We start from the raw sequence: 26,950 nt of genomic DNA on the forward strand, positions 1-26,950 counted from the left end.
CAATATTCAGCTAGGTACCCAACGAAGCCATCTCAGCCATCAGGGAGCTTTGGCTTCAGGGGGTTGCCCCTGTATATTTTCCTCGCTTTCATCTATCATTAGGATGATTTCGCCTGCAAGTATTAAAACACCCCCAATCGAGCTGACTTGAAAAATACGGAAATTCAAAGACAAGGTTGACACCAGTCATTGTGCAATCAGAGCTCGGCACTTCCTGTCACTCAGTTCCCCTCTATACTTCACTTTTGTCAACAGACTGGCTTCCAACGTGGTCACGAAATGGTTGCCACTATCAAGGGGAGTGGTGGAGACAAAAAGATTGCTCCTCCGACCACAGGGGGAAAATGTTTCTTTCCTAAGTCTAATTGGATTAACTTGTCACAGTCCAGAGAAGGAGTCAGGCACTGATTGAATTAAGCCTTGGTGTTTTTTTAAAAGATCGTTGGCAAAGGATCCAATGCCAGTCTTTAGTCCAGGAGTGGGATGGTGCATAGGGAAGATGTGGGGAGCTGGAAGAAATTGGGGTTTTGTTAGGGAGGAGGAAGTGAAACTGTGTGGGCAGTCACACAGTGCTGAGAGGGAACTTGTATGTGGATAATTGCTCTAAAGTCACTGAAGAGACAGTCCACGACTGGGTAAGTTTTGTGGCAACGACCATGAAATGGATCCCTGCAAAATGAAATCCTGAATGCACATGACTTCTGCCCCGACTTCATGGACTGTCGTCTTCTTCAGTTCAAACACGTCTGGAAAATATTAAACGAGCCAAGGAGTATAAAAGAAGGAACAGATTTAGAAATGTAATTTGCAGCTCCACTTGTTACAATAGTAGTTCAAATTCTATTGCCTGTTCTCCTGGAATGAGCATTTCCCTCTTTCCAACTCACCCTACAGATGAGTCAGGTTATTGTTCATACACACCAATTTTACCAGATGTTGTTTTCCATGCAAAGAGTTTCACTACCTCCCTGTTTCGCAACTAGCATAGAAACAGCACTAGACTGGACACCAACAGAGTGAAATTCTGGCCATAGCAACAGTAACTCTCTAACCCTGGAGATCGTCACATCTCAGGACCTCAGCTACTTCATATAGAAGGGAGGTGATTGGATCTCGAAGATGTCATCCAGCTCTAAAATCCTGCTTGGTTTTGGATATTTTCAGCAATCCATCCATACCCTAACAACTTTCATCTTTTCCCCAAATATATAACAGAACATTACTGCTTTAATCATCGTCTGTCCACCTATCCACATAAGCAAAGCCACCTTTGTTTCATTCAGATCCATCTCGAGTCTGGACAGACCCCCTGCTTCATTTAGCCTACTCATATCCTCTGTATTCCTCAAGACCCAGCTCACATTCTCCTTGCACACCAGTTTATTAATCTCTTTCATTCCAATCATTATTAATCCAATCTTTCATTCGACAAATACTTCTGAGTGGCTACTCTGTGCAAAGCACTGAGGACAGCACGCCGCATAAAAGAGGTCACCTGCCCCTGTAGAACACACCACATTCCACTGGAGTCAGTAGATAATGAACAAGCGAGCAAACAAGATAATTCTGGAGTAGGACAAACACTTATGAAAGAGACAAGCTAAGTGGTGAGATAGGGAGGACGCTGGGTGGTCCGAGAAGGCACCGTTTAGCTGTGTTCCATTTTGTGAGATGCTCCGTGAACTTGTGGCTGACTGATTAACTAAAGCAAAGCCCGCTTCTGCTTTGCAATAACAAATCTTCCTATTTTAGCTAATCCACAACTCTCTTGGCATGGATTGTTTTCTTACCTGAAATGCCCCCTCTCTCCTCCTCTGATAGAAATGTCCTTATTCTTTCTTCAAATCCTTCATAAAAATTTGATTTCTTTAAAATTTCTTAGACAAACCCCAGGCAGAGCAAATACCTCTTTCTTCTGATTTCCCCCGTTATTTTGTTCATACCTCTGCTGCAGCATTTTTATTGAGCTAATATCAATCCCAAAACAGTAATCTTTTCTCTTCTGTCTTTGCTTGTAGAGACACTTCCCCCATAAATCAGAAGCGTTCTCTTTGGTTTGGCAAGATGTAGAATTGTTGGAGGCCAGGAAAGAGAACTCTATATCTGCTCAATGTCCAGTTGGTTTGTTCTGAACCTGCCCACAGACGTTTTGAGGGTCGGTACCCTTGGATAGGAAAGAATTGCATCTTCATTTTCAGTAACCTCTCACTAAATCTAGCATTTCCTTCCACTGTCCATCCAAGCAACAAAGCCCATTAGTAGTAGACCATGTGACTGTCACCAAAAGCACAGATACTTTTCTCCCATTACAGTGGGTGAAGATATTTTGAAATGCATTTTTACATTCACCGTTACTTCCACATGTTAATAGTAATTAGACTGGCTGCTAGGTCTTGTTTAAAGTGTAAAGACATATATTATGCTGTCATAGTTATTTTAAGTAAATGTTTTATTTTGAGATACTGTAGATTCACAGTTGTAAGAAATACAGAGAGATCATGTGGAATCTCTACCCAGTTACCCCCCCACCCCAACCCTCATGGTAACTTGTGCACAACTGTAGTAAAATATCACACGAGGATATTGCCATGGATACAGTCAAGATACGAACCATTCCCCAAGAATCCCTTGTCTTGCGCTTTTATGGTCACCCATATGTCCCTCCCACTGCCCCCCAACCTTCCCCCCAGCAACCACTAATCTCCCCTACATTTCTATAACTGTGTCATTTCTAGAATGTCACATAAATGGAATCCTACAGCACAGCACCTTTGGGATTAGCTTGTCCACTCAGCATACTACTAAGGAGAGCCATTTGACATGTCACGTGTGTCCGTGATTCATTCCTTTCTGTGCCAAGTAGTATTCCATAGTGTGAGTATAGTATACCACCATCTCTTTTAACTATTTACCCATTGGCCTACCTCTGAATCGCCTCCGGTTTTTTACTATAATAAACAAAATTGCTGTAAACATTCATGCACCGGTTGTAGTGTCAACCTAAGTTTGCATTTCTCTACGATAACTGCCCGAGGATGCAAGGGCTGGGTCACACAGTATTTGCATGAGAAAACTGCCAAACTGTTCTTCAGAGTGGCTGTACCATTTTACATCTTCACTAGTAATGTATACATGAGTGACCCAGTTTTTTCTTATCCCCACAAGCATTTGGCATTAAATTTTATTTTTTTTTTAATTTAGTCATCCTGGTAGATGTACAGTGATATCTCATTGCAGTTTTAGTTTGCATTTCCCTAAAGGCTAATGATGTTGAACATCTTTTCATGATTCTACTTGCCATCTGCATATCCTCCTTCGTGAAATGTCTGCTCATGTCAGTTTGTTCATTTCTAATCGGATTATTTATTTTACTCCAAAAGCTGAAGTAGAACATCCAACACATGACTTTTAATATTAAACTCTTTTGCCACTTATGTTTCGAGTTGGTTAAAAGTATGCCTGTCTTATTTCCCCTCACTGTCATGAGCTAAGAACTAGAAGTAGGTCTAATGGTGACAAATAGTCTTAATTTTCCTTCATTGGACAATGTCTTGATTTCCCTTTTATTCCTGAAGGTCATTTGCACTGGGTATGAAATGTTTAGGTTGGCAGTTCTTTTCTTTCAGCACTTGAAAAATGATATGCCACTTCTTCTACTCTCCATGATTTCTGATAAATCTGTTGTAATTCAAATTGTTGTCCCCCTACAGGTAAGGTCCTTTTTCTCTCACTACATACAAGATTTTCTTTTGTTGTTGTTTTTTGCTTTAGAAGTTTGACTGTATGTTTTGATGTGGGTTTCTATAGGTTTATACTTTTTTATGGTCCACCTAGCTTTTAGATTATGTAGGTTTAGCTCTCTTGTCAAATGGGGAAGTTTTCAGCCATTACTTTTGCAGACCCACTCTTTTACCTCTCCTTTTAGGATCCTAAATGGCATAAATATTAGATGTTTTTGTTATAGTCCCACAGGTCCCCGAGGCTCTATTTTTTTTCTCGTCTATTTTCTTTTTACTTCTCTTTTTTTTTTTTTTTTTTTTTTTTTAAGATTGAGTGAATTCTATTTTACCTTCAAGTTCGCTAGATTATTTCCTCTGTCTCATCTATTCTGCTCTTGGCCCCATCCATTGAATGTTTTTATTTAGATTATTGTATTTTTCAATTCTAATCTTTCCATTTGGTTCTTCTTTACATCTTCTATTTCTTTGCTGAAAGTTCCTATTTTTTGTGTGTTTTAAATGTGTTCATAATTGCATATGGAAGTGTTTTACATAATGGCTTTAAAGTCTCTGTCAGATCATTTTAACATCTCTGTCATCTCCCTGTTGGCATCTACTAATTGCCCTTTTTTTCATTCCTGTTGAGATTTCCCTGGTTCTTGGCATAACAAGTGGTTCTGTATTGAAATCGGGACACTGAGTATGTTGTTATGAGGCCTTGGATCCTACTGAAACCTTCTGTGTTAGCTGGCTTCATCTGACACTGCTCCAGCAAGAGAAGGGACATGTGGCCTTATTATTTCCAGGTGGATCAGAAGTCCAACTTTCCCACTTGGCCTCCGTTGACACCTGAATAGGAAGAGATGCTCATTTTCACTGCTGGGCAGTGGTGAAGTTACAACTGCCCACTAGGCCCTTCTGACACCCCCTGGCTTATAGCCTGACCAAGGCGGAAGTCTACACACTCATCCAACCTTGCTGGCATGGGCACACGTAGGCGTGTTTTCCTGTGGTGTTTGGCTGGAATGCAGTGCTTGTTGTTTAAAAGTTTTCTCTCTTGCTAGGCTGCCCTTTCCTGGTCCGTTGGATAAAGAAAGAAGGCTTTTGTTGGGAGTCCTGTGTCTGCATGCCTTGACATTTCTGGGTTGCCAACGTTTTCCACTCTAGGTCTGAGACATCTGAGGTACAAAGACAATCTAGGGAAATTATCACCATGTCCCAAAGCCACCCTTGTGTTCATTTCATATACAATGTGCAGATATTTTTGTTGTATTTGGTGGGAGGAACAGGAGAAAGAACATCTCTTCCATCTTCCAGGAAGCCAAAGTCTCCTTTATTGCTGTTCTATAGTATTCTGATGACTGTATTTCAATATAATTTGTTTCCTTTGCAATCCTATGTTTTATTTATGCATTTATAAACAATATTCTGAGAATCACCAGGCACGCATTGAAGTCCATAGCACAAAACTGCCACTTTAGGGGGGGAAAAGCTTTTTTTTTAAGGAGCTCCAAAAGAAGTGGCACAAAATTATATTCCAAGATGATACAATGGGCCCAGCTCCCTTCTGTAGAAACATGTTGGTTCTTCTAACTATCAGGCATCCTGTCCAGCCCCACCCAGGGTTACATGAGAGGGGAAACTACAAGCCAGCAGGACAATTACATGGAGAGGAGTAGGTGCTGTCTATTCGTACCCAAGGTTAATGCTTAGACAGCGACCTAAGCCTGCGGACTTTTAGCAAAACTCCGGAGACACTGCCTGTCATCCTAGGAAAAGTTGTTAGCCATTCTTCCCATCATGTTGGGTGTAGGCCCCTTCTTCATTGCACTATATTGGAAATCCCCCTTTCAATGGCCTAGAATATTCATAGGCATCCTTCCCTCCCTGAAAAGGATGGAAGACGTTGTCACCCTAATGGGAAGGGGTGAAACAGAAGGGGAATATCACGCAGCAGGACTTGAGAGGGATTACTCACCACTATCAGATCACATTTAAATGTATATCTAGTCTTTCATTAGAGGGTGAGTTACTCAGGAAATAAGGAAATATACAAGGTCGGAAAATTAAGTTCGTAAACTCATCCTAGAAAAAGTGCTACATACTAAATTGCTGAACATCACTATGGTCACCTTTGAAGTAGTCCCCCTGGGAAGCTGTGCACCGACCCCAGGGCCTAGTCTACCCTTTAAAGCAATTTGGAACTCTTTCTGGAAGTCATATTGCCCTTGATGTCCTGAATTTCATCAAAATGTCTTCCTTTCAATATTTCCTTTATCTTCAAGTAAAGAAAGAAGTCATTGGGGGCCAGATCAGGTGAGCAAGGAGGGTGTTCCGATACAGTTATTTGTTTACTGGCTAAAAACTCCCTCAGAGACAGCTCCGTGTGAGCTGGTGCATTGTCGTGATGCAAGAGCCATGAATTGTTGGCAAAAAGTTCAGGTTGTCTAACTTTTTCACGCAGCTTTTTCAGCACTTCCAAATAGTAAACTTGGTTAACTGTTTGTCCAGTTGGTACAGATTCATAATGACTAATTCCTCTGACATCAAAAAAGGTTAGTAAGATATTTGCAACAAGTTTGTTAACTCAATTGTCACACCTCGTGTGTGTGTGTGTGTGTGTGTGTGTGTGTGTGTGTAGCACAGATTGAGGCATCTAGCAGATGCCTAATAAATGTGGTTAAAGGAATAAGCAAATACCATAGAGATACAGTATATATTAGAATTTACCCAAACACCTTGCTCTTGTGTATTTTTATTGCAATTGAGAAAATATTCTTAGATTACTTAAGACAAATTTTAGCCATTTCTTGGGCTTTCAGTCCTAATTTCTTCTTCCCCATCCACTACCAGTCACCCAAACTTCGGCAATAAAATGTATGCATACTTTCTCCATTTCACAGACCATCTGGCACCAATGCCACGCCTGTTGCTACCTCATAAATATGTTAATAAAGGGCACAGGGTTTGCTGGTCCAATCAAGATAGTATGCTTCCCCTCCTCCACTTCCCCACCCCAGCCCAAGGTCAAGGTGAACACATCCTGGGAAACAGTCTGGATAATATCACCCTAGAAACAAGATTTATTCCGATAAACCCTAGATAATCTGCCAATGACTATTGGTAATGTTTTTAGTTAACGAGAATCTGGAAACACGAAAAGATAAAAATCTCGAGGGCAGTCTCATAAATCTTTAACCCATGCAGCCCTCTTTGACACTGAAAGCAAATGACAGTCTAAAGAAACCATGTGCACACCTCAGTGTTACACAGCTACCCGACCAAGTGATAACACAAACCGTACCCAGGAGTTGAAAGGAAATGACTCAGTAAGAGTTAGGAAATGGTGCCTCGCATCAGGAATGACAACTGGTACTGAAGGGTGACATTCCACGCCTCCTCTCTGGGCAGGGCGTCCCGCACAGCCTGTGAGCTGGCATGAGGGATAAACCCAGGTCGGTCTTACTAAGACCAATGACAAAGGAAGCTGGGCAGTGAATCTGAAAGCTAATACCGTGAGAGAGGCTAGTGATGACAACAGTTCGTGAATAACCTGTCTGGAACTCTTCATCAGTGAGTTAGGAGCCACTGAAGGATGAAGAGATTCAGGTCTCAGAGGGAACACCTTCTGCATAGCCCAGTCAGATAAAGAAATGAAAAGAGTGAGTTATTAAGACAGGTACATTGCTCCCCACACTGAAATAGAAAAAGATTTGTTGTTTGAGTTAAAAACAAAACAAGCACCTGAAGTAAACGAAGTTTTGATGAAATGGAAAAACAGATTTTGGCTATCCTGTAAGCATAGTACATACAAAACACGGGTATTTCTTTTGTAGTTGATAATATTTTTTAATTGTCTTGCTTTGTTGTGGTATGCATAAATTAAACAGTATAGAGCTTTAGGGGCCAAGCTACATACAATCATGACAGGTATAGTGTCAATTAAGTTGCCTAGATTTGTTGAACGTCCTAATGAATTGATTTCATTGTCAAACAGGTACATTCTCTCCCTCTCCCCCCTCCCCCTCCCCCCTCCCCCTCCCCCCTCCCCCTCCCCCTCCCCCCTCCCTTTCTCTCCATCCTGGGTGTCAGATTGGAAGTTGGAAGGAGGAGGAGGGGTGGCTACTCAACTCTCTTCTACAATCATTGCCTAGAAGATAAAAAACTATGGCTGACTGTCCAACTGGTGCCTGAGTGGGACACGAAATATGAACAGCCAAGTCCCGTAAATGAGGAGGGTGAGAATCCCTTTTCCCCTACAATGTAAAACTTTTGAGAATTCCGAGTCACATAGTACCTTACCTCTTTACTATATCACAAGATTTCTACACCGTATCACAAGATAAAGGGAAGTACAAAGTAGGATTCCCTTCATCTTTTACTAGATTTTTATATTTTCCTATCTCAAGTGTTCCTTCTGGCTGTGCTCAGTTTGCAGTGTGTAATCGCTGTAACCATTGATTTGGGGAAAAAAACAAGCTTACTAACACCTGTTAAGAGCCAACCTGCTAAAAGTAAGAGAAACAATAAATAATGGCACCTACAGTCTTAGTTAAGTGTGAGGTATGCTAAATATACAGTAGTAGTAATTATGCTACGCATGATTAGCAATTATGCTACCAATACTAAATTACTGTAAACAATAAATATCAGTAATTATATGGATGCGGAAGAGTAATTCAGAGATTCTATTTTTAACTTGAAACTTGCTTGTGAACGCACCTGATTCTTTCTTTATATAATAGATTCTAACAGAACCCAAAAGCCTAGTAGCTCCAAACCTTGAGCCCCTCATCTCAGTGCCATCTGGATTACTTATAACCGCTAATAATACCTTAGAACTCTACATATCTCTCAGCTTACAGAACACTTTCACAATCTTCTGAACCTTACAATAAGATAGTGGTATGCAGAATAGGTCTTTTAAAAGAAGGGTAACCAATCCAATCTCATTTCACAAGAGAAGGAAGAATTGCAGAGACGGAAATGACTTGCCAATGTCACTTGGTTCATTTGGGACAGAACCAAGACAAGCTTTCAGACCCAGGCCATTTCCGTCCATACCAGCTGCCTCAACTAGATGAGCCCATATTGTAAAGACTCCAGACTGAGGCCCCCCAAGTTTAAGTGACATTTTTAAGGTAATATGGCAAATAAGAGCCAGTGTCCCTAGTAAAGCCCACTTACCACTGTCCTCTCTTCTTTATCCATTACGGAATTTTGATTTATATTTGTAGATTGTTTACATACAAGAAGAACGGCTTTTTCTCTAATGAAACTACTTCCAGCCATTGAAGAAGTCATTTTAATGAAGGCTTTTTTCACTGGGCACTTGAAAACCCACGTTTGGAACCAGGTCGCTAAGAGTCTGCCGCCCTGAGTGTGCACATGGAACTTACTACATGAGGGTAAGTTAGGTTCCCCACGGAGACCCTGCAGTGCAGAGAGATAACAGCAGAGGCCAAACATCTCGTAGAGAAAATCAACATTTGAGAAGCAGTTAACAGACAGTAGCAGCGTCAAGAGAGAATGCCGTTCTAGAAGCTAAGGGAGAAACGGGTTTTGAAAAAAATAATAAAATTCACATGGCAAACGATACAAAACGCGAGAGAAATGTCAAAGAAGAGGTCATTAGACCTGGGGGATTCAGAAACATCGGGCTAAAGACTTTGTGCTTGATTGTTCAAGAAATGTCGGGATTTTTTTTTTTTTGAAAAAAAAACATTTTGTACAAGGGAGTAAGAACATGACAATTGTCCCCAATGCATCTGCTCTGGCCACTTCATGCTGGGTAGAATGAGATGAGAACAAATGATAAGAAAGGCAGATTATGACTGCAGATCAAAAGGCATGATAATGGCAACTTGAGTGGTATCAGTGGGAGCAGAAATGTAAAAGGAGATGCAATCAATATTGTGGAAGAAGTAAACATAGATCTATCACAATGCTAGCCTTTGAGGAATTTAGTTGAGGGGAAAATAAATTCTCACCCATTTAAAATTAATTGACAATACAAGTCCATATTTACCTGCTAAGAGGAAATTCTTTGACACAGGAAGTGCTGCCATCAGGTCAAGTACAGGCAGGTCACTAAAGATACTTTTAATTTATACAGAAGTGAGGCAGCGATTCTTTAGAGCTGAAGAGAAAGTACTGATTTAAAAATGACATATTAACGTGCAAAAGGGAGATCCGTAATTAAGTGAGGTGGAGCTGGTCATTTAAATAGGTATCTAGTTAAACCAGTAATGATAACTTCTTTTCATTCCTAAACAGAAAAATTATTTAATGGCTTTATAGATATTATTGTCTTCATACTGTAGGCAAGACTCCAGTCTTCAATGACTGTTGGCCAGAGCTCTCACAGGCAGTATCCGAGAATGTGCCCTAACGTGTCTGTGAAGACATCAAGAGAAAAACGCACAACACTGAAACCTATGATTGACAGGCAACCTATTGCCAGATTCTAAGAGACTCTGCTATTCCCTTCGTCCTGTAGAGCTGATGTAGGAATCAGAATCTCTTGATGACACAGGGCTTCTGTCCTGGAAAAGAACAAAAATGTCTGCCTGGGAGTAAGGACAGGCATTTTAATCCTTTCCCCAGTGCCTGCCTTCAGGCACAAACACCAGGAAACGACTTGTTTACTCTCCTGGGGTGCTGTTATGCCAGTCCTCCCAGGAGGGACCTCCCTTCACATGCGCAGGCAGAGACTGCAACCTCCTCCAACCCACACCCTCCCACCTTTGCAGAAAAAGAAAGTAAGAAAGAATTTGAGGGGGCTGGTGGAGGAGCACTGCATCCTGGGAGGAGAGTGCCAGCAAGAGAAGCACAATGGGAGGCAGTGAGGAGGCAGGCGGAGGCCTGAGAGCAGGGCACTCTGCGCATGTCACTGCTTCAGAGACAGGGGTCCAGGCCATAGGTAGGGACCAGTCCCCTCCAGACGGCAAAGTCTCACATGGTGAATACCTTCCAGATGCCGGAAACTGGGCCACAAGTTTAAACACCTGGAGATCCCCTCAATGAGTAGCTTGAGAAAGGAGGTTCTCACTCACAGGTGGACACTGCAGGGGCAAGCCACACACCATTCATCACCTCCGAGACTGAAGCATCTGATTCTCCTGACCACTGTCTGGACTCTCTGTCCTCACCTGTAGGGTCTCTTTTTTCACACTGACAGGCTCTTTTTCCAAAACTCTGCCTGCTAGGGATGTATCTGAGGAGGAGCCCTTCTCAAAAACACCGAGAAGTTCAAGTTGACATGAGTTGGCAGCTTATTGTGGTTCCCCAAAATTGAATGCAGCATTGGGCCATGTTAATAGAGGTAGAGCATGTAGGATGATGGAGGTGATAGACCCAGCTGTCACAGCAGCAGCCTCACTACAGTTCTGGACCCCAGGCTGTGGAGGAAAGCTTTCTTCTTTTCTCAGTCAACCACTTCCCTGGACCATCTCATCTCTGTTGCTACATCTGGTTATGAAGGGAGTGTCCTGCACAAAGTCACCTGGTCAAGGGAGGAGGGGAATTTAGTCACAGCTAAAGTCCTCATGCAGGACTTGGGAGAAGAAGGTATGCAGAGCAGATTTCTGCTCCCTGTGAAGGGAGTGTCCTTTTGTACACATCACAAATGATGTGTTTGCCAGCAGGCAGCCCTGTGTCTCCTCTCCTCCCACGGCTCCCATTATCGCCTGTATATTGACATCTCCCTCCAGACTGTATCTACAACCGATTGCTGTCGGAGAAGAAAATGCAGGTGGGGAGCTCGTGAGAATGTTCTACCTCGATTTGGAAACAAAGATGAGGAAATCCTCTCTCTCTGCTGCATGGGAACGAGAAAGTGGGTAATCCTGACAGCTACAAGCAGGCTTCTTGGTACCACAGGAGAACCAAGTTCTGGATGAAGTTGAGACATGGGCCACAGAGCAGAGGTGGAAAGAACCCATGTTCTTATTCACATCCCTTAGCTGATGAACCAACCAGCCCTGAAGACCACTCCGTGTCTGAACCTCCTTCTGTGCAAGCTACCATGTGTCCCCGAAAATAAGACCTAACCAGAAAATAAGCCCTAGCATGATTTTTCAGGATGACATCCATGAACATAAGCCCTAATGCGTCTTTTGGAGCAAAAATTAATGTAAGAGCCGGTCTTCTTTTCAGGGAAACACGGTAACAAATGTCTTCATTGCTCAGGACAGCTTGAACTGGATTTCCAGTAACAAGGTCAAAAACATCCTAACCAAAGCATCTTTCTTGTATTCTACACTAGATATTTAATTGGGGCGAGGGCTTTGCACCAAAAGATCCATGTTTACTAAAGGTCAGACCCATCCTTTAGTTTTATTAAAAAGGTACCGTAACTAGAGACATAGCCCAGGAGGGATTCTTCTTGTGTGGTTCATCTTGCATATGACAAACACGCTCAAGTGCCTAAGAGGGGGTGTTAGAATCCCAGCTTTACCTCCTGGATGTTGTGTGACCCTCAGAAAGTTACTTACATTCTCTAGGCCTCAATTTCTTCACCTACAAGTGGAGATAATCATAGCACCTACACAGAGGGTTACTGTCAGGATCAAATGAAATGATACATGGGTACTAGTTAGGGTTTGTTTCAGGTATGAATAGCATTAAAAAAGTAACTGTGGCTTAAACAAGATAGAAGTATCCTTCACTCTCACATTCACATGGCCAAAGATATTCATTCCAGGACCGACATGGCCTTTTGTAGTATCAGAAATGCAGACAGCTTCTACCTTGTTGCATCACTCTCAGGTTTCCCTGACAGCACACAATAGTTCCTGTAGCCCCAGCCACTCAATCCCCATTCCATGCAGGGGGACAGAAGCTGAAAAGGAGGGCATGACCCCCATCTCGAAGGACATTTCCTGGAAGTGGCACACACCCCTTCTGCAGGTGTGCCCAGCTGAAAATCAAAGGATCCCTTATGGAAGACGGGGAGGCAGCATCCAATCTCTGCCACGACCTGCGAAATACGAGCTCCAGCATCAGTGTCTGCAGTCGTTCTGATTAAATAGCTCCACGTCTTGGAATCCTGCTTTATGCCGGGAGGTCATTATGCTAAGTGAACTAAGCCAGTCACAGAGGGACAAATACTGCACACTTCCACATATATGCGATACCAAACACAGTCAAACTCACAGAAGCAGAAAGAACGGTCCTCACCAGTGGCTGGGGACAGGAAATAGGATTTGCAATCTGACGGGTGTTGAGCTTTGGTTATAGAAGATGAGTGAGTTCTAGAGATCTGCTGTACAACACAGGGCCTGTGTTAGCAACACTGTACTGCCCACCTAAACCTTGTTAAGAGGATCATCTCATCTGAAATGTGCTTACCACGGTGTGTTTTTAAATCCCCATTTATCTTCATCACAAGAACATGTCTCGCCCAAGCCCCCAGTCCAGCCTCGCTTCTATCAAAACCCCACCCTGTCTCTTAGGCCCATTAATGGGTCTATTTAAACTAACGGTTATTGGGAGAACACGCTGTATAAGCACAAGACACACAGAAATAAAAAGCCTAATTCCCACTCACTGTAAAGAGAGGGGACTCTGAAGTCTCTGCGTGTAAAGCTTATAGGAAGTGCTGTAGGAGTCTCTGCAATCCTTATTCTTCAAGGTAAAGACCTAGACACTGGGATCTGAGCTTGAATTCCTGCTCTACCATTGCCGTCTGTGTGACATTGGACAAGCTACTAAACCCCTCTGTTTTCATTCTTTGACAGCTGCATTCAGCATTTCATGTATTACAGGAAAGAACACTGTGTCTTGAGATTCTTTTGTAAATTTGACGTTTCAGTCCCAAGTGTTGTAGACCACAGCACTCTGAGATAAATTACTGTCTAGAATGTGACTTCCCATTGTCACTATATGAGCAAGGAAAGTGATTACTTTTCTCTAAATCCCCTCATGGCATCTGAAAAAGGAAACGCGTCTTAAACCTGCGCTTTCCACCAGTTATACTAACAACATGTCTGGTCAAGTATATGAGGTTCCAATACACCAGAAGGACCCTGTCACAAGGGAACAAACAGTCTGGAAAATACGTAAAAGGTCTTTGTCCAAATTTCTTCATTTTCCAAGGAAAGATAAGACAGCTAACACTTATAATCATGCAGCTTGGAAATCCAAAAATAGCTTTTTCATTAAACGCCAGCTCTCCAAACCAAGAAATAGAGAAGGTGGTAAACAGATCACTTAGTTCTGTGTTTTAGACACAGTTATCCGGTGATTCAAGTTAAGCATGAATAAATATTTGGTTGGATAGGTTTTGTAGTCAGTTTACTGGTATTTATCATGAGACGTTTAAAGATAGATGGCTGTTTCCAGTAAAAATCTTCTCTGGGTTTGTTAGAATGAGAAAGGAAAGGAGAGGGAGAAGTTAAAGGAGGAAGAATGGGGAAGAGAAGTTTAAGGCGTCTCTATTTACAAGAAACGCGAGGTCCGGGGATCTCCAGCAGGGGAATACCCCAGTGCTTGACGATGGTTCACTCTCAGGTTCCCTCAGCGGCCACCTCACTGCAGAGGACGACCAGCTCCATCACAGAGTACCTAATGGTTTTCTAGAGGGACAGTTTGATTTTACGATATTAAAAGTGGTTATCATCCCTTTCCATGACAAATGGCTCTTTTTAGTCAAAGGCTGTAATTCAACAATTTGTGGGGCTTCAGGAGATGCAACTTTGTCTACAAACTACTTTGTCAGGAAGGTTTCCAATCCTCAGTCAAAGCCTAAAAGCTATCAGTTGAAAGTATTCACCAAAAATCGAGTTCTAGAAATTAAACCTTCTGAGATTATTCAGACTCCCAAGTACACAACACTGCGTTAGGACAGACCTGAGCCAGAGAGCAGATCTCATCCCCCTGTCTCATCCCTAAGGTACTATGCCTCGTTCGTAACAGTCCTCTGTCGAATGGAGTTTCACTGTAATATGGAGGAAAGAAGAACAAAACTGATCAGATCAACATTTCACAAAGAACAGCCCAGAGCTGACTGAACTGATAAACCCAGAGTCTATGTATCAGGAGGTTTTTCAGCCCCTAAGATGTTAGCAGAAAAATCAGAGACCTGGAGAAAACATTCTGAAGGCATGGCCATTGGTGATGACACTTGTTCAGAAGGAGCAAATCTGACTCAAGTGACGCAAGCCAAAGAAAAGGGGGGGAGGGTGGATAAGTGTACACACTCAGTGTTGACTTCAGTCATGGTCTGACCCTGACCCACAAGGCACCATGTATCTGCTCCTCTTGATTCTCTCGGTTCTGCCCTCCTCCTTGCGTCATCTTTGACCCCTGCCTGACTCCCTTCAAAACAGGAACATCTGAAGCCAGTCCAGACTTCACGTCCTCCTGCCACAGTGTGTGGAGGAAATGGGAACTTCTCCAGCTGCTCCCCTAGGTGTGAGTGGGGGTATTTTTCCCAGAATCTCTCACTTAGCATTTCCACACCCCACCCATTTAAGTGGGTGGTCACAGACCCCCTGTTAAACCAATCACTGAAAGCAAGAATAAGGGTCTTGCTGACTGGCCATAAGCGCCCTTTCCTGGGCCTGAGGGTGAAGTCAGCTTCAACTGTGCCTCCCCCACACCCCACCATAATGGTAGAAAAATTTAAAAAAAAAAAAAAAATTCCCAGAAGAAATATCTAGATGTTGGTAGGGGAAGGTAGGTAAACCAGGGTGAAGGAAGAATTCTGAGGAGACAAACAACAGATGCCCACCACAATTATTTAGGATTTTTTTTTTTAATTGCAGAAACCAATTCTAACTAGCCGAAGCAGAAAATGGAACTTTATTATAAAGATCCCCCAAAATCCATTGTGCTTAAAGACAGAAATGCTACCAGACTTCGGGAAGGGTCTGGATCGCAGGGTACAAAGTCACTGAAATTGTCTGTCTTTATTTCTCCTTCATGTGTAGATGGTTTCTTCTGTGTGTGTGGACTGGTTTCCTTTGCTAAATCCACATGGACAGTAAGCCTTCCACCAGCTCTTGATAAGACATAAGGTCCATTTCCCAGACAAAATAAATCTCATTTTCCAGGTCTCAGTTCTAGAATTCTAGGAAAGAGGTCCTAAAAGACTTTGGATCAGGTGTCTGTCCCTGGTCATGAGGTGGAGTGATTTTTATGAAAAGACTCCCAACGTCCACTTGTGTGACCTGTGAATGGTGGGATCGCAGGGCAGTTCCCAGAGAAGGCGTGGCGAGACCATCCGGCATGTCCAGTGTATACCCACTACAATATATTTCCACAATATGGGCCACATAAAACATTCAGAGTATAGACTTTGTTCTAAAATTGGGAAGGAAAAAAAAAAAGTGAAAAGCAGCAAACTACCAAACCTGGGACGTAACAGAAAGAAGCAAGAGAAAGTTCCTCTGCCTACCATCATTTGGCTGAAACCCTTCTAAGCATCTTCTAAGCTTCAGAAACACGTGGTACCCATGCCGATTAGCACAGCTGACTACATCATCACATTTTTTTCCACTCGTGTTCCCTGGGAAGAAAGCATTCTTTCAGAAGCGGAGACGTGTTTTGTTTACGTAAGGAACCAAACGACTGTACCAGCACCTTTTTCAGCGTTCAAACTCTTTCATATTTACAACGGATGGATTCGTGGATGAGTCAGTCTGAAGTTATCTTATGTCTTCATTCACAAAACCTTTGAATAAATGCTTTGCTTGAAGAACTATTTGAGAAATTATAGAAAAAGTTACACATGAAGATGTCGTTTGTCCCCTCCCGATTTATACTGAAAAGGAAAGATACTCAAAATGTAGTTTAATGCCAAAAGCCACCTAGGATCCCTTAATAAGTGTTTTGTTATTCTCTGAAAATGTTTAGTTCACTGTTGTTAATGTTTTTCTTTTGATGTGAAAGTCCATAAAAAGGAACCCAATGCACTTGGAATATAGTAAGACTTTCATCCGTGTTCGTTAACAAGTAAAGGAATAAATACTGACTTTAAGCAGACCTTACAAAAATGCTTCCCAGCAACTTTCACATATGGCACAGCCAAAAAGTTCTGTATTCCGGTCAGGACCATTTTATCTGCTCTACGAGGCCAGGACTGTGTGGTCTGACAATCTCAGGCCAGAGCTGCAGGGATCAATACCTTAGCACATGGTTAGCTGACGCTACAAAGGAAGAACAGATGAGTCATGGTCTGAATTTCTTATCCTAGATGACTCAAATCCTTTCAGATTCAGTGAGATTTGCAGAGGACTTTGTTTCTCAAAATCATCTTTTAGGGCAGGCATTTCTAGCACTGTCACCCACCCCAGCATTCCTGTACAGGATGCAACAGGACTCCAAACAGAACTGTGAGGAAAACTGATTTCGAGTGATGCCTCCAGTTCAAGATTAGCTCCCAAGGGGGACCATCATCCTGGCTCCGGGTTAAGGCCAAGCGTTTTGGCACCAGGCAGGCTTAGAATCAAGTCCTATCTCTCCTTGAGCAAGTCAATGAATCTTTATAAGCCTCAGTTTTCTCGTCTGTGAAATGGGAATACTTTCCTCACCCTGATGATGCAAAGAGATAATAAATGTAAGGCCTTCAGCCCAGGCCCTGACACAGAGAAAGCGCTCAGTAAATGTCATTTTGAAGCAGTATGTATTATCAGCAAGCCGAGGCCAAGAATACATTATATATCTGTATTCATAATACATAATACATTATATTAGGCACAGATCCAAGAGCTAGATAGAGGTCAGTTGTCAAAGGAGAGGACGAGAAATGCCCTCAGACCAAACCAGGACTAAATTCTGCATGTGAATACCCAAGGACAAGAGATTGGTAGGAGACCAGAAGAATGATCTGGAAAATGCCCAACTCGGAAGAACCAACTGAAGATAAGCAAGCAAGCAGAGTAAAGGAGCGTGCCTGGGATTCATACTCGGCATGAATTAGCATTGTTTCAATCTCAGCAGACGTGTCACATGATTTTGATCAGAGCAGAATACTAAAGGTCCCATTTCAGAAGTTAGAGGAAATCCTGAGAAGCTGATACTCTAGATGTATTCTGACCAGCGAGAACCATCTAACTGAAGATGTGGGAATTATAAAAAACCTTAGCAGAGAAAAAAAAAAAAGCAAGCCACCTTAATATTCTCAATTTCAAAACGTGGCCACACGGGCACAGCACAATATGTACTCCAAACAGCATGAAAGCATATTTCATAATCCCAGAGCCAAGATAAATATAACCCCACATTAGAGACACTAAAGCAGGGAGAAGCAGCAGAGGCAGACGAGAGAATTAGTGTTGATTCACATTAGCAAACACTTGTCAAGAGTCCTCAGGACAGACATGGAGAAGCCTGGTGCTGTGCAAGATGCAGCCCGAACTTTCAAACCAGGCAGCCTGGGATCTTCCTGCCACTGAAAATCTTCGCCAATGGCTTGGCCTCTCTGCCTTGATTGAGGCACCTCTGAAAATGGGAATAACAACACAGCACAGTTCAAGTACTGTGGGGATATAAAAGTATATGGTACCTGCCCCTCCCATTGGGCAAACAGATAAGAATGAGACTACCTGGAATACAGGACTGGATACAAAAATGAAATCCTGAAGGTGCAGGTGTATTTCTGTGGAAATACTTCGAAGGGAGAGATTAATTCTGACTAGGAAAATCAAAGCTTTGTCAAAGAGATGGCATTTAAGTTTGGCCTTGAATTAGAGGTAATAAGTGAGGAAGTGAGAGAATGGATGCAAAGGAGAGAGGGCAGGAGAAAGGGCGGGAGGAAGGGAAGAAAAGAAGGGGGGAGGGAGAGAGGGAGAGGGGGAGGGAGAGAGAGAGAGAGAGAGAATAAGCTTGGGGGAAATATTCCAGGTAGTTTTAGCAAAGACAGAAGCATTAATTTATGACTGTGTTTAGGGACTAGGGAGAAATAAAATGTTTAGATGTTTAGGAAAAAAGCCAGTGGCCATGAGCAGAAAACAACATTGGAAAGCAGGCCAGGGTCCGATCATAAAAGGCTTTCAATAGCACAAGAGGGGCCTTGACATTCTCTGTATCACCGAGTCCTTACATTTCTATAGGCCTTCATTTCCACGTGCATCATCTTATTTAAAGTCCCCAAAACCTTTAGAGTAGGGAAGTGGTCTAATTTGTCCCCACTTTAACGCAGATAAGAAAATTGAGTCAGAGTGGTTTCCTAAGGTACCAACCAACAAATACCGTGTTTCCCGGAAAATAAGACCTAGCAGGACCATCAGCTCTAATGCATCTTTTGGAGCAAAAATTAATATAAGAGTCAGTCTTATTTTAATATAAGACCGGGTCTTATATAATATAACATAATATAATATAATATAAAATATAATATAATACCCGGTCTTATATTAATTTTTGCTCCAAAAGGCTTAGTACAGCTGATGGTCCAGCGAGGTCTTATTTTCGGGGAAACACGGTATCAGCGCCAGAGTGGAAACCAGATGTGCTGAGTGCCACAGTGCGTTCCACCCTCCACGCTTTCTCCATGGCCCCTTGGGAGCCCAAGTGCCTCATTACACAGGACTTTGAACGCTGGGCTGAAGTGTTTGACTCAACTTGTTTTGTGGGCAGAAAATTCAAACAAACAGCACAGCAATTTCAAGTCTGGCATCTGTCCATAAGGACGTCCTCAAGCGCGAAGGTGCTGAGGCTCGATCTAGAATACTAAGAAAAGAACCAACAAGACGAAATCCAATACCACATACGTGTAAAGCTGTGCATTTAGGGTTAAACATACGTACTTTATAAATTCAGGTTGTGTAAGAACTGAATAGTTCATTCAAAAATAGACCAATGACTGCTAATTAACCACAAGATTAAAGGAAGCTTAGTGTTAGGTAGCTGCTAAAAATGAAGGTCCTGTTTGGCTGTGTTATCAGAAAATTAATGTCCAGAATAAGAAAGATATAAGACTACATGCTGCCTGTACCACCCAGAAGTGTGTCCGGTTCCAGGAGTTAAGCTTTCAAAAGGACGCTGGTGATCAGCAGAAAATGTATAAAACAAAACAACTAGGGTGATGGTTAAGGACCTGGAAAAACCATGTGAGTTTTTGGAGGATATCTGAAATTTAACAGGAGAAAGGAGAGCATGGAGGGTGGGGGGTGGGGATAGATTTCAAGGGCAAGTCCAGGGCAGAATGAGGACCGATTGTGGGACTGCACACAAAGTTTGGCCAAATGTTGGATATTTTCCCCAAATTAAGAGTCACCTGTAAAGTACTAAGCTTGATGGTCCAGTTTATAAGTAGTAATAGCAAAGAGGCTTTGTTAAGCGTTTTCAGGGAAACTGCTATCATGGGAAACAGGTTTGCTTAGAGGGCTCTAAGGTCTCAAAAAATTTTTGAATTTATAATTTTAAACACACACATAAAAAAGGTTATTATAAACTCTCAACAAATTCAGAACAAAAGGGGGATATAAAATATGGCATTTAAGAAAGGAGAAACTTTATTACAGCTCATTCAGTCCCAGTATACTATATACTTGTTTTTTTTTCAACTCATCAATAGAGAGCCATATGACATTATCTCTGTTTTATAAATACGGTGAATGATGGCCATATTTCAATAGTAATTTATAAATTACCATTTTCATTATTTGTAAATTAATAAATTAATTTACACAAATGGGAATTTTCAGTTACTCTGTGCTCCTTCTATGGGTCTTATAAATAGTTGTTTTCTAAATAATTTATCATGGCTAAATTATTACATGTTTAGTAATGCAATATCAAACAATCATTCAAAGATTCTCGTTTCTCATAATTTGTATGTGATGTTAGGAAGAAACTGCCATGGAACTGGACTTTTTGTTTGTTTTAGTTTTGGGGGGCAATAAAACATTCTCCTTAATTTCTGTTGTCTTTTCAAACTATTATGAAACATAAAAATTCATGAACATCATTAAATTTTAACTTCAATCGCCTAATATTTTTTACAGAAGAAAAAATATATAGGTCATTTTATTCACAATGTTTTCTGACTTGCTTGTATAATTTAAAGCTTATCTGATGAATAAAACCTTGAGCTGTGAAGAATGTGACTCTATAACAAATGCCTATGTATTAGTCATCAGTTTATGTGCATGATCAAATCAATCCTATTATTGGCTATGCTATTAATTACAGCCTTTGGCTAGCTGGTCCTTCCGCATTTAGAAAATAAAGGGATATCACTCTAACATCTAGAGTAGGCCCTTATGTAGCCATTCAAATACGTTCAAATTAGACTTAAAGTGTATCCAATTCTGTTCTTATTCTTTGTAAACTGCTAATTCAAGTAGTATTGAAATCATATTTTAAACCACACATTCCTTCTTCAATCAAAAATTTAAAACATATTTATTAACACAGAATCCATACAAATTTCTTTCCTAAACGTAAGAAAAGTACAAATACTTATGAGTTGTTTGATGAAATAAGATACTTGTGAAGATATCAAGTACTGGAAGATATGTTACAATGACAGCTAAATGAGTAATGACAACTAATTCAAAATTATTTTGACAAAATCATCTCCTATTTATTCAGACCTCCTGACATCACTGATTCTTCCTTTTGGTCAAATGAACTCAAAGAAGACACCCTATATAAATTGTAGGTGTACATATTGAACCAATTAATACTGGTGCATCATTTACAGGCAGTGCCTCTTGACGTATTGGCAGTGCCAGCTTCCATGTGATTTCATTATGTACACTGCTAAACACCTTATATAATAGAGAAAGAATCCTGTTGAGACCTGAAAAGGAATTCCTCAGTTGGCTTCGAACAATTGTTGTCAGGTTTTTGTTTTGTTTTGTTTTGTTTTTTTAAAATAAGCACATTCTGTTCTTGTCTTATTTACATTTAGGGGGATTTTTATTTTACTGCAGCTCCTCAAAGATTAATTGCATTTATTTTGTTTCATTTGCCAATGACACATACTTTAGAGGAGAGTCAGAATCAGCTGTTCTAAAACAGGGATGACTTATCTTGTAACACAATGTCCAACTGAAACACGTAATCAATATTTATATATCCAATCTTGACATCTGAAAGATTTTCCAAAAAAAAATGTCCTCCTGACTTTATCTTTTAATGTGATAAACATTGTTGTTAAAGGAAGAAGCAATCAGCATAGTTTAACACTAACACCAATTGTTCTCATCCTTCTATTTCTCAACTATTTTCATTTATTGTTACAGTTCCATGTTTGAACTTGTCTTATTATCATCCACGACTCGAGAGGATAAGTCTTGACTCATTTTTTTCTTTTTTACAAAACATGCTATAAATTCAAATGTCCTGTTAAGAAGCAAGAATGCAAACCGAGTTATTTGCCTTAAAAAAGTCTTCACTTCACTTCTTGCAACAGATGATATTCCTTACCAATAAATATGTACAAATCCTTTTTGAAATAGGTTCTGTCTCATCATTAGCATTATGTAAAAGAAGTGTATACACCAGAAGGTAGAGAAGGTTAAGGATAGTAAAAAAAAAACCTCAACCTAACGGGTGGATTGATGAGCTGTCCCCTGAAGACCAGTTCAGAAGGCGTCCACTCCCCAGTGTGTCAGTGGTGAGCGAACCACCTGGAAATCAATCAGTCAAAAGTGACATGGTGTGAAACACAGACTCTGCAATAGCCTATGAAAGCGTGAAGTTGTAATCGGCGCAAATCCAAAGCAGGGATCACAAAAAAAGAGTTAGGAAAGTCGGAGTTGAAAAATGAAAATTAGTCCGTCCTGTGTTAAGGTCCCAGACAGTGATTCCAGGCCAATCAGAGACGGAAAGCTCTTCAGGGTATCGTCGCTTGATAACAGATGTCTTTAAAGTGTTCGATTTCCTTCACTTCCACCCTATTCACCAAATTTCTAAACAAAACTTTTTTTTTTTTTTTCCCTGAGTGGAGACACCATGTTGGGCAGAATCTTTTATAAATTAATAAGTCTGTGAATAGGGTTAGCACGAATCAGTTAAGAGCTTCTGAGACTGAAAATCCCGACTGGGTACAAAGTAATATCAATTGGTGCTACTTGAGCCTGACTGTCAAGCCTCCTTCCATCTTAGCACTTAGAGTTTCATTGCAAAATGCGGATCATTATAGAAACATTTATCAACATCACAAATAGTGCTCACATCAGGAACATCTCTAAAACTATGATGTGATACCCCTGTAAGTGAACCTGGAGACTTTTTATTTTTTATATTAAAGGCCCACTGACATAGAAAGTTAAAAGAACTTAGAACGTTCAAAGTTCCACTTATGGGGGAAAAAAAAAGTAAAATGATGAACTCTAAGAAAGAACAAATACCGAACACTTTCTATGTGTGAGGTGTATCAAAATCAACAAGACACTGTCCCTGTCTTCAAAAAGGTCACGGTCAATTTGAAAGGATAAGATACCGGAGTAAGACGCTGACTAACAAAGGAAGGCATGACTCCAAAATGGAGGGAAACCTTTGCAGACCGGGGATCAGAGAACACCTAAGAAAAGGCTACGATCGGAGCAGGCTTTAAAGGAAGGAGTGGGAAAATACATACGGAAAAATACGTCCCTAGATAGGGACCAAGGAGGCACAAAGCATGCTCGTGGAGAATATGTCAACATGTTACGCTTCAGCAGAGAGTTCAGAAAAATTCAATGGGAGTTAAGTTTTAAACAATAGGTTATGATCAGATTTGAAAAGCCATCAAGTATAAAGATCTCAAATTTAGATCTTATCCAAGTGCATTTGAAGACAAGGACCATATCTTATTTATTGTTGTACTTTCCTGCTAGCCTAGCCCACTGCGTCTTATAGAGTAGGGGGTGTGTGCGCGTGTATGTGTGCGTGTGTAACTGAGTTGGTTTCTATTAGAAATGTAAAACAGTCTTTTAATAGTGATATAACATGAGAAAACAATTTCTTAAGAAGATTGACCTAGGTGAGCAAGATGCTCTAGATAGAAAGAGCTGATGGTAAGGAGACCACTTAGGAACTCGCGAAGTTAAACCTACCTTATATTTGCTTTAGTAGAAGTTAAGCACCTCTTACAGGTTTATTTTTAAAGGCAAGATGGTAGTTAAGGTTGGCGCTCACATATTAATTAATGCACCAATTAATGACCATGTGAACACAAGTTGTACTAAACAAATGGTGTAATTACAAGGCTTGACATTATTATCAACAACAGCACTTATGTCGCTGCCAAACATTTCTACCACACGTAGAAAGTGTTCGGGCATCTATGTCTACTCACTCTCAATAATAGGATTTTCCTGGAAGAAGAGAAGCAAAAACACTTTCAAAAGTTTTCTGTGGCGAGTATCTCTTAAAACTGAAATCATCACAACTGATACATCCTAAAAGGCAGAAACTCTTTTGAAAAGGGTTTCGATGGGAATTTAGGTTTATTCTAATATGCAAGGTGCATGGAAACCAGGCAAATTGGTTCCATATATCTGGTTCATGGAAAGGGAAAAAGTAGAGAAAAAGGAAGAGTCAAGATTAAATCAGGGTACTGCTGCTGGTTTTTAAATCACCAATTGAACAAATAAGGTTCATGTATAGGCTGGGCTTTAGAATAAGAGTTCCTTGGGAGGTTTTGTCTTTTATAGCTTTGTTCTGTTCCTGAGAAGGACACCGTGGCCCTTCACCAGATATCCTAATCATCACTTCATAAACACAACTCAGCTCCAAGTGGAAACCAGATTGTACGTGCTCACCAACCAAATAGGAGATTAAACGAGCTACCCGATGCCTCTGAGAGGACGAGATGCCAAAAGGCACACTTATCACCGCTGAATCACAGCGAGGCCGGCTTTGAAACAAGCTTTTCCTCTCCGGGACCATGTGAAGTAGTCAATCAGTAGGTGAGTGGGAGGAGCAAAGAAAAGACGGCCTGGGAGTTTTAGGAGCCACGGAAGGCATCATCCTGCAGGAATCTTGTTTCTATTGCAATGTACAGAATGACTTGTACAGATTGAGCGAAAGGCTTTCAAAAATAAAGTTTGATTCTGGCAACAGACAGACCTTAGCTGTGTGCACAGAGGAAGGAAAGAGTTGCCTACTTACTGGACTTGAGAGACACCAAAAAATTCAACAAACTTTCCACTACAATGCACATCACGCCAGGAAACTGAGCCATTGTCATTTTAACAGGTTACTATTAATAAGCAGAAATTTCACTGAAATAGAACATGCTTAGCAGTCATGAGACCCCCCCAAAAAAAAAAAAAAAAAAAACATTTCTTAACCCATTTAGTGATTTGTCAAATATATTTAATGCCTACCATTCTAGGTTCAGGGAGTAAAGAGGAGACTCAACTCTTAGAGAACTTACGAGCGAGGCCAGAGACAATAATCAAATATATCAAATGTCATTGGGTAATGGGGATAAATGAAGAAAAATAAACAGGGTAAGGGTGATGGTGATGAGGGGCAGAGCAATTTTATATCGGGTGGTTAAGGAAGCTCTCTCAGAAAGGGGGACATTGGAGACCTGATGTAGACGAGGGGACGCAAATAGATCTGGGGAACGAATGATCCAGAGAGAGGAACAGCAAATGCCACAGCCAGAGGCAGGAGAATGCCTGGTATGTTCTGTACACAGCAACGTCCCTGGTGTGGCCAGAGTGGGGCAGAGGGGTAAGGGGGAAAAGGTGGACCACGACGTCTTTCTGGAAAAACATGGCCATGGTGAGCATTTTAGCACTGACTTTCAATGGAAAGCCATTTGGTGGTTTTCAGTGGAGGAACGATATGCCACTTTGAAAGGATCACTGGGGCAGCTGTGTGGCAAACAGATGGAAGAGGTGGGAGCAGAGAGACTAAAGAAACAGCGGTTACAATAATCAAAGTGAGGTGATTCTGGCTTGGCGTAAGGAGACAGCAGTTGAAGGGATGAGAAGTGTTTGAATTCATGATATATTGTCCAAACAGACCCATCAGGTTTGTTTATGGCTTGACGAGGGAGGACAGAAGAATCAAAGATGAACACAATGGTTTTGGTCTGAGCAACTGAAAGGACGGAGTTGCCATTCCCATGGGAACCCTTGAGAAGAGGTACTGTTGCAGGAGGATGGAATTAAGAATATAGTTTGTGTTTTTAATTACAGTGGACATACAGTGTTACAGTTTCAGGTGTGCAACATAGTGATTCAACATTCATAACCTTACAATCACAAGTCTAGTTATCACAATATGATTGACTATATTTTCTATACTGCACATTACATCGCCATGACTGTTTCAGGAGTCCAACAGAGTGACTCAACATTTATAACCTTACAATCACAAGTGTAATTATTACAACATCATTGACTATATTCCCTACACTATACATTACATTGCCATGACTTATTTTATTGTTTTAATTATAGTTGACACACTGTATTATACTGGTTCCAGGTGTACAACATCGTGATTTCAACAAGAGTATGGTTTTGAATGTGTTACATTTGAGATGCCTCTTAGTCGCCTGAATGGAAAAATCAAGGAGCCAATGGTGAGTATGGAGTGCCAGAGAAAGCTCGAAGGTGAGAATATAAAGTTGGGGATCACCAGTTTTCAGATGATATTTAAAGGGATGGGATTGAATAAGGCTCCACGGAGAGTGAATACAGAGAAAAAAGGTGATGTTCTTACTGAGACAAAATCTAGAGTTTGGGAATGTGAAGAGGAACCAGCAAAGGAACACTACGGAAAAGCGGGCTAACCAAGCAGAGGAATAAACAACGTATTAATGATTTCCTGGAAATCAAGTGAAGAAAGTGTTTCAAAAACAGGAAGCAGCAACGGCCCATGCTGCTGACTGGCTAAGGAAGTTAAGAACAACAACGTAACGTTTGATTTGACAATCTGTAAGTGATTAACGACCTTGGCAAAGGAAGCTTCTGCAGAAAGGTGGAGAAGAAATTTTGATTGGAATGGGTGAAGAATTGGAGGGGAAGAATCAGACACAGAGAGTGGAAACAACTCCTCTAAGAGTTTAATTGTAAAGAGAGAAGAAAAGGGAGGTGGTAATTGGAAGGACAGGTGGGGATTCAAGACAGAGGTTCCTAAAATGAAAATTGTTCCAGCATGTTTGTTTCTCGGTGGGGATCTAATCAAGAGGGTAGGGGAGACAAAGGTAAACAACTGTAGGAGCTGTGTCCTTTACAACATGGGAGGGGTGGGACCTCGTGGACAATTCAAGATGCTGATTGTTTTAGATAAGAGCCCTGGGTGTAGTTCTTCATCATATTAATTGATCA

The sequence above is a fragment of the Rhinolophus sinicus genome, chromosome 6 (assembly GCF_057876585.1).
Source record: "Rhinolophus sinicus isolate RSI-liver-muscle chromosome 6, RSI-T2T, whole genome shotgun sequence".
Lineage (NCBI taxonomy): Eukaryota > Metazoa > Chordata > Mammalia > Chiroptera > Rhinolophidae > Rhinolophus > Rhinolophus sinicus.